Below are 6,000 nucleotides of genomic sequence, written 5' to 3'. Positions count from 1 at the left end.
GCTAGAGAAAATTTAATTGAATAATACCAAGATAAAGTTTTCTAAAAATGTAACAAATGTCTTTTGTAACACTCCAGAGTCTGATATCAAATACATTCATATCTTGTTAAGGGATTCTTATACCAAGGGTGTTTTGATCTTTTAAACTCCACTATTTCTGAATTAGCTTAAAAACAAAACATAACCCAGCATGACCTAATAAATAAATAACGTGTAAGCACCAAAATGGAAATGTAGGTTCTCAAAAATTCACTGATGGATTCCACCTAGAAATGGAGCAGATTGAAACAATCTCTACCAAAGGAACATGGGACAGAAAAGGAGATTAAATCAGAAGAGGAAGAAAGCTAATGACATAATGGCCAGCCACAAATGCCACAAATGCAAAACAAAGTACATAATATTTGTTACAATCATCCAGTGTGCTTGATCTAATGTCTCCAAACTCAAAAAACATGAGGTTCTTGCTTATTTCAACATCTCCCTCATTTATCTGCCAATATTTACCTCATTCTTGAATCAGGTACTACTCAAACTAAGCTCTGTCAGCATAAAGAATATAGATTTAACAGGACATCCACAGAGCATGTCATGCCTATGAGCACAAATTGTGATATTTTAGGTTGCTTATGATGAAATCATTGAAAGCATTATGAGAAGCAGCAAAACACCAGGGATGCTGGTAACAATTTAGCATTTCCCAGTTCATGTGGGAATGTTAATTCCAATTACAAAGAGAAGTACCAAAGTGGAATTCATTATGATTAAGAACTTGCTGTACTAAGTGTGAATTGTTTATAACAGACATGTCTGGTGTAAAAGGCAAATACTGAGGCAGAAAGAGATGGGACATTTAAAGCTTAGCTGAGTTTTCTCTTGTACCTCTTACCTCACAAAGTTAAACAAGAATAGAACTATTATTGTAAGAAAAGTCAAGATATTATTGTAAAGAAGCATCTAATAGCTATGATAGCTGCCGAAACAATTTTTTAAAGTAAGTTTTGACAACCCACAAAAGTCGCTTGTGTTGCCTTAATATAAAATTAACATATGCAATAATCGTATTAAAAATTATTAATACACATAAATGTGATAAGTATTTATTTGATGCCAATTTACATTTACTATTATAGAGTTAAAGTGTGTGTGTATGTGTGTGTGTGTGCGTGTGTGTGTTGGGTGGGGGAGAAGAGACAGAATAGGTGGAAAATAGAGCCATGACAAAGACTCATGGGCTGTAGGAGGTATCCTTATGTAAAAGGAAATATATGTGATAAACAATGATAGAGGTGGGAATGGATGTTGTATATGCCATGCCCTTTCCTCAACAGGATGGATTCCTCTTGACACTACTCAATGCATTCATCTCAACTAATTCAAGTCCTCCATTCTCCCTGGAAAACATACTGACTGATGCCTAGGGAATGCTGAACACTGGAGCCAAGGTTACTTCTTGTACTCCCCACACTTCTGCTCCCTCCAGTTAACCTATATGTTTACACCGGCTCCTTCTGTTTTTTTCCCCCAAGACATATTCCATTTACACTTGTTATTATAATTAGTTAATTTAAATAATTCATTAAATGATGAACTAGGATTAAAGAAGTAGTTGTTCTAGAAAATCTAAATGGAAAGATGCTATATAAACAATCATTGTCAAATCAGGTGTATGCAAGCCAATTTTAACAGATTGGGGTGAGGTCAGGGGGGCTAAATCATACAAATTTAGAAATCTACACTCACATATATTTGTAAGTACTTTTAATTTCTTGCTCCAATTTGGAAACTGGAGAAAATAGTTTTATATATATATATATATATATATATATTTATTTATATATATATATATAAATATATATATATTAATATATATATTAATAATAATGACTGCTGCTGATTAAACACTTAATATGTCCCAGGAATTTGTCTAAGCACTTCACATACTTGAAACTCATTTGATCTTTCTAGTAACTTGGGTTAGTATTATTATCATCCCCATTTTACCGATGATGGAAACTGGGGCACAAAGAATTACCTTGCCTAAGGTTATATTCCTCCTAGTGGTGGAGGTCAGCCAGCCAGTCTGCTTGTAACTGCTGTGCTGTACTGATGCAATGTGGGAATATTTTATACACAAATGAAGACAGGGAACTCCAGTCAGTGGGCTCACAAAAGCTTTCACAGAAGTACGACATAAATGTTCAGTTTTAGGTTTTAAAACTTAACATTTGCAAGTATGATTTTAAAAAATAATTCCTCTGCTTTAACTGAATTTTTAGTTTAATTAAATATGAGTCCAGTTGCATCAGCTAAGAGGCTTTGCCTTCAAGAAATGGGCAGGTGAAAACTAATGGTCTTAAATCTCAAAATGGGAGTTGGGATCTCTATACAATGGAAGGGAATTATTGTAGATACTTGAGCAGGAACATGGCATGATGTAATTATGTTCTGGAAGAGTAATCTGGGAGTCAGGTTTGGATTATTTCAATGGGAATAATTTAAAAAAAAAAAACAAAACGATGCACAGAATGGTCAATAAACATTAGCCACAAAGCTTAACAATTCTAACCATGACAGACACTAGGTTAATCTACAGTTTATGCAGGCTTTCAGATGAATGTGAAAGGCTAAAGGATGTGGAATTTTTTCCAGGAAATTACAAAATTAACAGACATATTTAAACCACTGAAAATTTCACCCTTTTGCCCAATTGAAAGGGTTTTCAGTAACAATTTTTAACCTAAAACAATGTCCTTTTCCATTTCAAGATGATCTGCTGGACCTGCAGACAAAATGAGTGGGGAGAAACTTAAAGGGGACTCCTGTACGGTCAAGTATTGTTTAAAAACATAATACCCAACCCGAATTTAAAGAGGTAAGAGATGAAGTGGATTGTTATCTTAGAGCAGAGATTCAATTGAGATAGGTTTATGTAGCGGGGAGAAGTTTTCTTTTAGGTATCTGTTACTGTCTCTTTACATATATATGCAAATTGTTATATTTTTATAAGGTATTCATATATACAATTCCTAGCATAACTTTTAAGTAGACATATTAGGATAATCATATTGGTATGAGTTGTTGAACCCACTTTTAAAATACGCATACGATATTAAATTTGGGTATTGTTTTTTTTTCCCCCATGAAACTGTTGATTTGGGGACCCAATCCATGCAAGAACCTTGATTTTAGTAACTGGGGCTTCTAAGGTGGAAAAACTCGCCAAGTAGGCAAAGTAGCGTTCTTGAAGTAAATTCTGTGTCCCCTTTGAGCACCCAAGGCAAGGGCCTCCCTCCAGCTGACTTGCGCCAAGGGAAAAGAAAAGAGGAGTCATCTCTTCTAGATACATAAGCGGGTTCTGTCAACAACTGGGTTGCTCAGGGTTCTGTGTTGGCAAAGGTTTTGGTCCCCTTTTCTGAGGCAGAGGGCAGCTCTTTCTTTTCCAAGATGGCGGCCTGAGAATGGTCTGGAGGCGGCCCGAGTAGGTCGTCTCCGAACAAGCGAGTAACTAAAATGTTTAGTTCTCTCCTTTCACGACGGACAACACATGGGGCAGTTTCTACCCTTCAGAAGCCAGAGGACTTCTTCCGGAGCCCGCGATCTAGAACCTTTGCCAAGATGGTGGACGCGAGGCCGGGCAAGCGTCACCGTCCTTTACCAAGATGGCGGGGAGCGGCTTCCGGCCCGCGTTTCCCCAATACTCTTCAAGAAGTCAGAGCAGAGGTGGCCACGGATAGCGTCTGAGCGCTGCCTGAGGAGTGAGTGGCTGCTGCCGAGCGCCGGGGCAGGGATTAGGTGGAGCTGCGACAGCCTCCGCCCCCGTCAGGAGCTGGCAAGAGCTGTCACCTGTGGGGGCGCATAAGTTACCGCCCCAAACCCTAAAGCAACACAGCACAACCTTTCCCCGAGTCACAAAAATCATAATATGTGTCGCACAAGGTAGGAAGTTCGGTCCGGGCAAAGCCCAAGCCCTTCGGACGCGGCGAGCTCGGGGAGGGGGCTGGGGCGGGCGTCTCCCGCGCGGACTCCCCTAGCCCCACGCCCCTCTCCTTGGGGACAGGCCACGTGTTTCCCTCGGACTGAGGGGGAGGCGCGTAACGGGAACAGCTGGAGGGAGTTAAATGCTGACATTTTAAAGCTGCGTGTGTTTTGTTTTGTTTGGAGGGGTAGGGGTCCTGTGCACACGAAAGGGTGGGTGACGCACTGAGTGGAGTGCAGCAAATGTCAAGATTCGGGTGAGGGGCCTTCACGGGAAACTTGGACACTGGTCCTGGAGGGGGTAGAAGGAGAGGTCAGGAGTTTGCGGGGGAGGGAGGGCGTACTTTGCAAGCAACTTACTGTTTCGCTTGCAACTTGCTTTTAGGCCTGCCACCCCCTGCTTTCCTTAAAAATAATAATAAAAAGTGCAAAGAAATTCAGCACGCCGGAGGTTTTGCATTTGGCGTGCAACTTCCTTCAAGTGTGAGCGCGCTAGCAGGGAGGGAGGGGTGGGGGTTGAACTTGGCAGGCGGCGCCTCCTTCTGCCGCCGCCGCCGCCGCCTCGCAGACTCGGGGAAGAGGGTGGGGGACGGTCGGAGCGCGGGGGAGGGTGGGTTCTGCTTTGCAACTTCTCTCCCTGTGGGAGAGCGCGACGGCGGCGGCGGCTGCAGACGGGGCCGCCCAGACGATGCAGCGGTGGGGGACCTGCCGGCACGCGACTACCTCCGAGTCGAGAGTATGTACGCACCGACCCCCTCCTCTGCCCTCCCTTCCTTAAGCCTCCCCAGAGGGCGTGTCTGGCTGTCCGGCCCCGAGCGCGGCCGAGACGCTGCGGCACCGTTTCCTTGCAACCCTCGTAAGCCCCATGCTAAGTGACACACTTCGCGCAACTCGGCTCCGAGGCGGCGGCGCGGACCACTCCCGCGGCCCTGCTGCGGGCCGCGCCCCGGCCCCCCCCCCCCCGCCCCAGACAGCCCGCTGTCACCCGCAGGGGCGCTGACGGCGCTTGCCGCCGGGGGACTGGGCCCGTTCCGGAGTGGGTCGGGAGTCGCGGAGCTGGGCGGGGGCGGGAAGGAGGCATCGAGAAGAGAAACTAGAGAAACTCGGCTTCCCTCCCAAGCGCGCCCCAGAGAGACCAGGTTGGCCGCTGCCGCCGCCTCTCCCTTTTCTCTGGGGGTGGGGGCGCGAGAAGTCCCGCGCGCTCGGGGAGGGGGGGGCGGCGGCCGGCCGCTAGGGTCGGGGCAATGCCGGGGGTCGGGGGCGTTCAGGCGCCGTCGGGGCCGGGGTGGCGGGGGCCAGCGCGGAGGGCGTGGGGGCGGGGGCTGCGGCCGCCCCTGCAGTTGCCGAGCTTCGCCAACAGGTTGCACCGTTCCCCGCCGCCGCGCGGCCCCTCGGGCGGGGAGCGGCCGGGGGTGGAGTGGGAGCGCGTGTGTGTGCGAGTGTGTGCGCGCCGTGGCGCCGCCTCCGCCCGCCCCCCGATCGGTCCCGCTCGCTCGCCGCGGCCGGGCGGCCCTTTCGCGTGTCCGCGCTCCCTCCCCTCCTCCTCCGCCTCCTCCTCCATTTTGCGAGCTCGAGTCCGTGACTGGAGCCCGAGTCACTGCCCGCCCGTCGGGGACGGATTCTAGTGGGTGGAAGGAGACGCCACAGCCGGAGCGGCCGAAGCGGCGGGGCGCCGGGACTGAGGACGCGCGCCTGGGAGCCCGGCTCGCGGGGACGGGCACGGGGTGGGGGGCTGGCTTGTCAGCCGGGAAATGGGAGACTTTCTCAAATAGGGGCTCTCCCCTCCCCCCCATGGAGAAGGGGGCGGCTGTTTACTTCCTTTTTTTAGAAAAAAAAAAAAATCTCTCCCTCCTGCTCCTCCTGCTTTCACACGCTAAGTTGTTTATCTCGGCTGCGGTGGGAGCTGCGGACGGTGGCGGGTGAGCAGCGCCTCTACCAGAGGTAAGAGGTGGGGAAGGGCCGGGGCTCGCTCCCCCGAGGTGCGGGCCGGGGACGCGAGGCCGGCTCGGGGGCCGCGGCGGG

At 48.5% G+C, this 6,000-nt stretch overlaps 1 protein-coding gene across 5 annotated transcripts in view; it reads left to right on the top strand.

The window, feature by feature from the left end:
* Window positions 1-3,765: 3,765 nt before the first annotated feature.
* Window positions 3,766-6,000, top strand: part of NR3C1 (nuclear receptor subfamily 3 group C member 1) — a 118,132-nt gene continuing 115,897 nt past the window's right edge. The window contains exon 1 of one of the 5 annotated variants that reach the window (XM_042938226.1): window positions 3,766-3,939. The gene's annotated coding sequence lies outside the window, so the exon portion shown is untranslated. Of the gene's footprint in view, window positions 3,940-4,573; window positions 4,715-4,990; window positions 5,118-5,830; window positions 5,920-6,000 lie in introns of those variants that run through there. The other 4 variants (XM_042938199.1, XM_042938245.1, XM_042938176.1 and 1 more) reach the window with 4 other exon arrangements.

Source organism: Panthera leo, chromosome A1, assembly GCF_018350215.1.
Source record: "Panthera leo isolate Ple1 chromosome A1, P.leo_Ple1_pat1.1, whole genome shotgun sequence".
NCBI classification, from domain to species: Eukaryota; Metazoa; Chordata; class Mammalia; order Carnivora; family Felidae; genus Panthera; species Panthera leo.
Note: the sequence above shows the minus strand (reverse complement) of the source record. Positions and strands in the feature narration are given on the sequence as shown.